The 10044-nt window shown below is 36.4% G+C and overlaps 1 pseudogene; it reads right to left on the bottom strand.

Moving 5' to 3' along the window:
• Nucleotides 1–5384: 5384 nt before the first annotated feature.
• LOC117627613 lies at nucleotides 5385–9940 on the bottom strand (annotated as a pseudogene).
• Nucleotides 9941–10044: the final 104 nt, after the last annotated feature.

The following is a 10044-nucleotide window of genomic DNA, read 5'->3' as shown; positions in this document are numbered from 1 at the left end:
CATATTCTAGTTGAATAGCCATATCGTGCTCTTGTTGTTTCAAGTCCATTTCAATTCTCATGGCTTGGTGCTTTGAAAGTTCCTTCAAAAATTTAGATGCATTCTTGCTAGAATTACTCCCTCTCTTCGCCTTCGCCGCCTTCCTCCCAATAGGCCTTGGCTCCTTTTCAATGGGTGAGTCTTGACTCATCGGGGAATCCATAGGTGAATCCGATGCCGGCGTCTCATGAAGTGGAGTCTCGTTCAAGACTACCGTCGGACCGGTTGGAATAATTTGGAATCTCTTACAAGTCTTCACCACCTCCCAACAATGGGTATGGTTGAAACTTTTTTTTCCCTTGCCCAGTAGCACCAAACCACATTTGTGCTTGCATAATCTATAAAAAAAAATTAAATGGAAATGCAAGAAACTTTAAAAAATATTGGCAATGCAACATGTAAAAAAAAAACTAATGCAAATTCAATAAATTTTAAAAAAATGCAACATGTATAAAAAAAAAAAAAAAACTAGAGACATATTAACAAAATATATAAATTGCAAGAAACATTTAAATAAAAATTAATATGACATAGAAATTAATAGAAGGAAAATGACAAATAATTTACCTCACTGCTAAGGTTTTCTCCGCTTTGATGGTCGTCCATCGCTTTTGTTAAGGCATTTCTCCATTTCGCCAACTCTTTATTAAGAAATTTCCACCTACTGGATAATGCCATTTCTGTACGTGTGGAACCAATTGCCCTTTCACAAAATGCTTGATGAATTTTTGTCCACATATGAGAAAATTTAATCTCATTGTCCGTTACGGGACAATGACTAACTTGGACTCAAGCTAACATCTTCCATCATGCTCCATGCCCCTCCATTTTCAATAGAAGAACCCATAATATGATAGACAAAAATACAACTTGAAAGTGAATTGGCTGCCGTTGGATTAAAAAAAAAAGAATCGGAGAGCCAATAGGCTGCCATGTGGAAAGTAGCCGTTGGGGGCTACTGTAGCGCGTGGGTTGAAATTTTTTTTAACTTTGGCGTGTGCAATGCACGCGCCAACGGTAAAATTATCACTTTTTCTTTTCCCTCTCAGCTCTCTCTCTCTCTCTCTCTCTCTCTCTCTCTCTCACCCTCTCATCTCTCTCTTTTGAATCGCAAAACCCACCATCGACCCCATCTTCTAGATCTCTCTTCCGAATCGCCTAAGCGAGCAGTTGGGGTTGAACCTCGAAGCTCAACTCCATCGCCGACCTCCAATAGGTTGTCTTCTTGTATTCCTTTTGTGTTCTCTAAATCTGTGTGGGTTTCTATCAAATGGGTTTTGTTTTGATTGCTCTAGTTTCCTTCGTTTAGTCTTGATAGTCATTTTCTTCATCTCTGTTCTCTCAAATTGGTTTATTTTAATTGCTCTGGGTTATCTATTTTTAATGTTCATGCTCCTTTTCTTCATCCATCTGGGTTTTTCTCAAATGGACTTAGATTGCTTTGGATTTGTGAATCTTGAAACTTAGGATTTTCCATTTGATGTAGTAGATTTGTATTATCTGATTCTGATGATTCTTTGTTTGAAACATCCAATGGGTTTGTTCTTTGTCGATTGATTCTTGCATTTCATATTGGGATTTTCTCGTGTACTGTTTTTGTATTTCTTTTGTATTGTGATTGTTTTGTAGTTTTATTGTTGTTGCATTTTTGTTTTATTCCATTGGTTTGCTGGTAACTTCACATGTGTTAATGAAATGATGTTTTGTCACGCTCAGAAATGGAGACCTCAAAAAAGATGTGCAAATACGAAGAGGGTAACTCAAAAGGCATAATAGTACCACGGACCATCACATTTGCTTAACTGTTGGATCGTGTGCATAAGATTCGTAATGCAAATGGTAGGGAAGATAAGGTTTGCTTAAAGTTCTCATATTTGGTAGCTTCAAATGAGTGGAAGCACATAAAGATTGCGGACAATGATGATGTTCAATTTTTTATGAAGTACAATTGTGATGTAATACCTTCAAAACTAGCTCCCTTACTAGTGAGTATAGAATACATATGACTAACTAAATGATGTATTGATAGTATATTAGTATGCACATGATGACAGATAGTAGTTGGATAGATCATTCTTCAGTTGCCATTGTTGAAAGCAATGAAGTAACTCGGAATAATACAAATGTCGCTGATGTGGGAGGTGATGTTGGGACATATTTTATGGACATAATTGATTTTAGCAAGGTGAAGAAGATGCATGGTGGTCATAATGACATTAAAATAAATGAAGTGCTAGTGTACTCTCCTCATCCTATTTTGGGCCTTTTGGACACATCTGCCCAACTGCCAATAATGCGTTTAGAATCAGCACTTGAACCTACTATACAACATAATCTGAGTTCTTCTCATAGCCTTCTTAATTTTTTTCAGACTCCTTCTCATATTTCAAACACTCATTCTCCAACATCTCTTCCAAGTAGCGTACTCTTTTCCTAAGCACTATTTGAAGTAGCTATCTTTGACAACTTCTCCTTTATGCTTTGTAACTCACGTTTCAAACTGCGCAAGTCAGTTGAAGAGAGTTTACCATGGCCCTACATACAGTAATAATGCAACTGTTAGAAAGGATGAAAAATATAATACAAATATTATGACTTTATTGCTATCGTGGGTATTACTTGCGACATCTCAAGGCTCGCTCTTGTAGATATTGATCTTAAAGATTGTGTTGAATTTGAAGGGTTCTCGACAGACCTTGTGCTTGAGGTAGTAAATGATGAGTTCTTCGTTTGTTGGATGGAATATGAAGCCTGGAGCCAAAACGCATTTGATATCGTAGCTGGTGGTCTCGGAGCTAAGACAGAGACTGGCGGTGGTCGCGGAGCGCTGAGAGATAGAGTGGTGGTGGTCACAGAGAACTGAGAGGGAGAGTGATGGTGGTGAGACGGGAGAGAGAGAACCAAATTTGGGGCTGAGAAAGTGAGTTAGGTTTTCTTTTAGTATGACACAGGAGAGAAGAGAAAAAGAACCCAAGAAAAGAGAGAGCAATAGTGAATTCAAAAGTGTGCAAAACGGAATAGGTGGCCAATAGGTATATATTTATACTTGGTATTCCAAGAATGTCCAGCCAAGAATGGTATTTGGAGAAGTAAGTTTGGCCTTGATGGTATTTTTCAATATTTCCCTTCTTCTTCTTTTTTTTGTTTTTTTTTCCGGTAATCGTTTATTATTATTATCATTATATTTGTTAGTTTATTTTTCCTACTTTAATCCACCTACATAAAAAGCCACAAGCGTTAAGCATGAAACATTCAAAATCTCACAAATTGTTGATGACTAGGCACAATCATGATTTTATTTGGGTTATTGTTACAAGATTCCTTGAAAGATGCTCAATTCATTGGTGGATATGTTATTAGGCGTAGTTATAAGTGGAATTATTGATAATTATTATGACATCAAAAGTAGATAATTATAATTGTGTGGGTTGAGTAATTGTGAGGTGCAACATTTGTGAGGTATGAGTTAGATTAATGAAATGGAAAGTGATGTTACCATCTGAGATTCTTGCAGATGTGAGATAAAGTTCTTGTAGTGGTTTTGATGTTGAAATTTATTTGGGGATTCCTTTAAAGTTTGTGGTGTGATGATAGAAGAATCCATCGAAATGAATTAGGTTAATGAAATGATATGGTTGATCTACTAATTGTGTATTGGAGAGTTTTATTCATAAGCTTTGCGATAGAACCACTTTGTTTGTTGTAATGATTCACCTATGCAATTTTGTATGGTCTTTGTAGGTATTGAAATGATAGAATGGAGATAATTGAAATTGATTATGGAAACTTTGTACTAGGCAATTGGATAAACAATTTGATGGTATTCATGGAATAAGTAGGCTTTGAAATATGTATGAAGATAATTGAATATTGGAAATTAAGGTTTTTGGATACATTGAAGGACTTTGAGTTGTAAAGAGAATTGTGCGAATTTAGATGAGTCCTCACAACTAAGTTGGATTCTACTAACTTGTTGAAAATTTAAGATTCAAAATGATAATTAATGCCAGGAACGAATATGGAATTTTTTTTTTTTTTTTAATCAGACCGAATATGAAAGTTAGAGAGTATGACAATGCACATTCTTTTGTGTTTGAGAATTGGAGTTTGGCATGAGGAAGAAATATTTTTGGTATGGCAACTTTTGAGGACGAAATTTCCTTTAAGGATGGTGGATTGTGAGACCCTGATATTTTGAGGAGCTTAGAAAATAGAGGTTAATTTTAAGAGAATTTTATGGATGGAAAATATTGGAGTTAAGAGTGTTTAAAAGCAATTTGGACGCAAATGCCCTTAAGTGTTTTATTGAGGTTTTATTAAGAACGAAAATGCCCTTCAATGTGTTTGGGCGAAACATTAATTAAGATAAATTCTCTTGTTTGACTTAATTAATAATATTTTTGATTGAAAATGGATATTCAATACCAGATGCAAAAACAGAGAAGATGTTTGCCCTAAAAATGAACATAGCTATACAGTAGACTTTAAGAAAATGTGAGTTGCGAAATATAATAAATCAAGCCCAAACAGAAGCGAATACATAGAATAACACCAACCATTCATATCAGATAAGTTAAGTCAATAGCAAAGCAAAACAAAGACACAAACACATGTAGAGCCAAATAGGGAATATCATTTGGCGTGCGGGCCGGCTCGAGGTCAGATGGGGCAAAGTCCAGCACAACCCATTCTAAAGCTGGGTAGGACTTAGACTTAGGATTTAAAACCTTCGGCCCACCTATGGCCAGGCCCGATTAGGCTTGCCCATGGCACAGCCTAATTAGGCTCGCCCATGGCCCGACCCAAGTAGGCCCGCCCATTTGCCTTATTTATGTTTTTTGGTTTTGCCTTATTTCCATTCCAAACATTTAAGTAAATGTCTTGTCTTCGAATTTACTTTATTTTTATATTACTCCATTTACTTAAGTTTACAATGTAAATAAGAAAGTCTCCCTATTTTGATTCAATTAAAGATACATTTTATACCAATATTGATACCTTATAAAATCGTGTTTGATTATTTAAGATATAAAGAATATATCATTGAAAACATTAGTATTTCAAAAGTCCATTTTTCATACTTAGTCAAAACTCTACATATTATACTTGAAAAACTGTTTTCTCTCCAAATTTGACTAAGTATGAAAAAACAAGACTCGGCTCGACCATAAAAAAGAAAAAGCCCGACAAGGCCCGGTCAAAACCCAAAAATTTAGAATAACACCAAACAACTCAAATCAAATCAGATAAACATCCTGGAGTGGATTCAATATTTTTTTAAGTAACTAAAATAACACCAACCCACTCCAAACTCAACAAAGTTACTTATAATTTTCCCTTCATTATTAAACAACATAATCCTCGTAGAGCGCAAGGTAGCTAGCATCCAGTGCAATGCCACAATGACTGCCAAGAGTGCCGTCATTTTTCAACAATTTCATAAATCTCCTTTCACACCACGAGTTCTTGATTATCTAGTATTGATCATTGGTAGCTTGGTCATACATTCCTCGTGAAATATCCTACCTTTGTATTTTTCAAATTTGGAGTTGTGGGCCTTGACACCAACCATCATTGGCTGTTCGTAGAAAGTGTAGGCCAGCTTGTCTTCAATCCTCGTTGTCAAGTTAGGCCAGGTTGTCTTCAATCCTCGTTGTCACTATTGCATAGGTATCGATATTGAGACCATCTCGTTTTTCCTTAATAGTGTCACATGTTCCCTCAATACCCCAGTATGGGTAATTTTGTTCGGTGTTTAGACCTCCGTTTGGATTACGTAATCGTAGGCCTTCAATTTGTTTCCACCCTAGCACCCGTAGTTGGAAGCATTGCAGTCGATCATTTGTTGCACGGACATCATCGAAGGTTGTTGTAAATTGAAAGTTATAGTGTGAAGGGCTTCCACCACTGAAGTAGTCGAAAACACCCAACACGAACATGTGCATATAATATAACATATAAGTTTGAGTTATACATGACACATGCATAAAATAATTAGCAAAAAGTAAGAAAAAATAAAATTGCATGCATATGGTAATGGTTGCTAGTACAGTACTATACTTCATTTCTCTTACCATAAGTTTCTTGATACCTTTTGCATTTGATACTTACAAAAGATTCTAACCAGTCAATGCCTGCCACATATCTTGTGGACACCCTCAAGGGAGGAGATAACAAGAGGCAGATTGTCCATGTTGGGTACTCTGTAATGGAAAGCTTCCATTTCAACCTCGTCCACATTAGCAAATAGGTTTAACCCTAGGTATATAATTTATTTGGCCCCTTCATGAAGTTCTTCACAAAGTTGAACGACTTCTTGAAATTGGTGAAACGCCTCTCTTTCTCTTCATCGCTTGAGTAAGCCTACTTATACTTTTTCATCCACGGCTCAAATGCTTGAGCAACATTTACAGGATTTTCCTCAGACGATATCGATGTTGCAGTAGGGGATGAGGATAGGGATGGGGATGTGGGTTCTTTAGACATTGTCTTTGACTTTGAGTTTGCTAGGTGCAATATTAACAAAGAACATACGACAAAGTATTTTTTTATTATCAAAACCTATTGCTAATTTCCTGATCTCTCAACAAAAGAAAAAGACTAAGTGACTACAGATAAATTCGTACTTGGAAGGGACAAAGGAGAGACATAGAGTGGCGTGTTTATAGACGGGTTAATTAGAAATGGTAATTTAGGTACATGCAGCCTGCTTGAAGGTCATTTGGTCTCTTCTTGAAACCATCACTTGTTCTAGTGTATTACGAGTAATTTTCTTAGTTATTGAGCCCTCTGTTTTGTGACATTATAGTCCAAAAGTTGTTGCATGAATTAACTTTTTGAATAAGCGTGACCAAAATATTTGGGTTTAGGGTGGGGTCTCGTATATAGCCTATCAGTCATACCTATTGAGCTTTTTTGTTCTTTTGGGCTAGGTTGAACTAAGCCAAGTTCTCAAATATCTAAGTCGAGCCCCACCCACTAGACCGAGCATATGCACGCTTAAGACGGGCCAAGCCGAATGGATCGGGCCAAATGTTTTTTGAAGAGGTTGGACTGAGTGGTAGTGCAATGTATTATAATTTTTTTGCTATAAATTTTTAGACAACATTGAACAATTAACTTGATTAAAATTCATCCTCTATATTACATTATTTGAATTTAGTATTGAATGAGGTTAAGGAGTGCCCTTGGATGTGGGGTTGTAGTTCAATCCCCTTTATAACTTTCTGTTACAAATTTTTATATGAATTTGAAAAAATTAACATAATTCACAACATTTGTAAAATAAAAATAAGAAGTTTATTAATTCATCCTACATATAACACTATTTCAATTAAGTCTAGAATGGGGTTAGGGAGCGAATGAATTATGTCTTAAAAAATAGGGCCTAGACTGGCCTAGACAGGCTGAGCCATGGGCTGGATGAGCAAGCCTAAATAACAAGTTAGGCCGAGTTTTGGCCTATATCAACCCTTGGACTACCTATTTCGGCCCACGGGCTATGGGCCTAATTTTGATCTATATCCATCATCTATAAGTATGTACTACATTATTATATGATCTTGTAAGACATACATACATAAACCACTTTTGTGACGTATTCTATATGGGAAGAATAGGAAATTTAAAAACAAGAAAATTAGTACTCATCATCACTAATTTCTCCTACTTCCTTACTACAGGACTAACATAACAAAGTAACTCAAATTGAACAAAAAAACACAAAGTTTTTGCAAAAGGCAGATTGTCCATGATGGGTACTGTGCAATGGAAAGCTTCCACTTCTTTATCATCCATATCAGCGAATAGGCTCAGCCCTACGGTATACAATGTCTTTGGCCCCTTCAGAATTTCTCCACAAAGTCAAACGAAACACTTTTCTTTCTCTTCATCACTCGAGTAAACTAGCTTGTATTCTTTCATCCACTGCTCAAATGCTTGAGCAACATTTGCATGAGTTTCCTCGGACGATATCAATATTGCAACAGTGGATGGTGATGGGGATGTAGCTTCTTCAACATTGCCTTTGACTCAGGTCTTCATAGCTTTTCTTCAGAGGGAAACTTAAAAAATATTTAGAGAGAGAACCAACCTGGTGGTTACAAGATAACACTGGTTTCCATATGAAATCAAGGGAGTCACAAATTGTAAAATAGCTGAAGTTATCTACACATCCCAACACAAAATCAGAAAGAGAATATATCTTATTTTGATAATATACTCATTTGTCAGACCAAACACCACAACCATTATGTTCCTCCCAATGCTACAATTTATTAACTAAAAGGAAGTCTGAACTCAAATAAAAAGAAATTAGAATGAGAGATGAATTAAATGGAGAAGAAATAAAAGGAAATTCCAACGGGAAGCGAGCTTAGTTTTGTGCCTTAATAAGTGGAGCTAGCTTCTGTTCATGAAATTTCATCACAAATCAACCCATAAATAAGACCAAGTGAATAAAATTACAGCACTAACAAAAGAAACGTAAGCTTCTTTAACAAGGTATGCCAATGTTGTTTTTGAGTCGATAATAGTTCCTCCGCCGTGTGATGTGAAAGTTGTTGGATCAATTGGCAAGATTTGCCCATTGACAGCAATGCTCTGCAGATTTAAATAATAATGGTGCCTGAAAAATAATAGTGAAGGACGTTATATGAAATACTAAAAAACAAATAAGGAATATCAGAAAGCTAAGACGTAAAAGCTTAAAAAGCCAAAAGTGACAACATCTAACTAACCCTTGGTGTATAAATTGATTTCACATAATAAATTGTAGCAACACACACTAGAAGAATTTTGGGAATGATCACTATTTTTAAAACCAATTATCATATAAATTGCTATTGTCCTTTAACTTAGGCAAATTTTAATGTTTGTCTAACATCCCAATCCCATTACACCCAAGCAACCAGAACCACCCTCCCCCCCAAATGCAAGTAAGTGTATTCTTATGCTTGTGAATTACTGTGAGTAGTCTTTATTTCCTTCTCCCATTCCCTTTCCCACTTGGCGCCTTTGATCCTCTTGGTATGAATTTTATTCTAAGTATTTAGCCCCTTAACCAACCAAAATTCACAGTTTGATAATAAAGATTACAAGTAGAAAGAAATAAGAGAAAGGCTTCCAAGAGACATACCATGGATGAACAAAGAGGACTATAACCAATACTTGGCTCCAAAATCTCACCAAGAACAAGTATACTGTATACCCCCTCCATTGTCATCTCCCTTCAAACAATGAGAGAACACTTTGGGAGTTAACCCTCGAGATGACAACTGTGATATAATAGATAGAGCCTATTGAAACATCTCTAAATCAATATTCACTCCATGGGTAAGTCAAATTCATTCATCTCACCTTGCTTACGGGCCAGAATAGGCTGGGCGCTTTTCCAAAGAATTTAAAGCCTAAGCTTGCCCCACGGGCTTTGCTTTCTCACATTAGCAAGTGCATGTATACGTATCAATACGCAGGTTGAAGTGGGACAACTGGTTATTACATATTAGATGCACTATATTTGGACAGGATTCAAGAGCAGTCTTATATTTCTAACTCTTCAGCATTCATTGTTTTTGGGTGAGATGTTTTAAAGGCACTCAACAACTGATGGTGGTAGAGCTATGAAGTTATATAGTTTGTTTTATTGATTTTGGTATTCGTTAAGTATTTAGATAAGGGTGTAATCGAGAAATTTTATAAGGGTGAGCATATGTTTTGTCATTAGGTTGGGCCGGGTCGGGCTTTATGGGCTTTTTTGTTATCTTTCAAGCCAATCGAGGTTTCAAAGGGCTTGGCTCGGGCCTGCCCATCATGCAGGGTTTTCATGGGCCTAAATGGGCCGGGCTTTAAAAGAAAAGGCTGGCAATACTTCGATTTTCTCCAAGGTTCTCCAGCTTCTCATGAGTTTTAGCTTTGAGATTCACAACAAATGGGGTAAGAGAGGAGTTGGGGAGAGTTTGGGGGATGGTGGTGATGAGAGAGAGTTAAAGAGAGTGTGAAGAAGGC

The sequence above is a fragment of the Prunus dulcis genome, chromosome 5 (assembly GCF_902201215.1).
Source record: "Prunus dulcis chromosome 5, ALMONDv2, whole genome shotgun sequence".
Classification (NCBI taxonomy): Eukaryota; Viridiplantae; Streptophyta; class Magnoliopsida; order Rosales; family Rosaceae; genus Prunus; species Prunus dulcis.
Note: the sequence above shows the minus strand (reverse complement) of the source record. Positions and strands in the feature narration are given on the sequence as shown.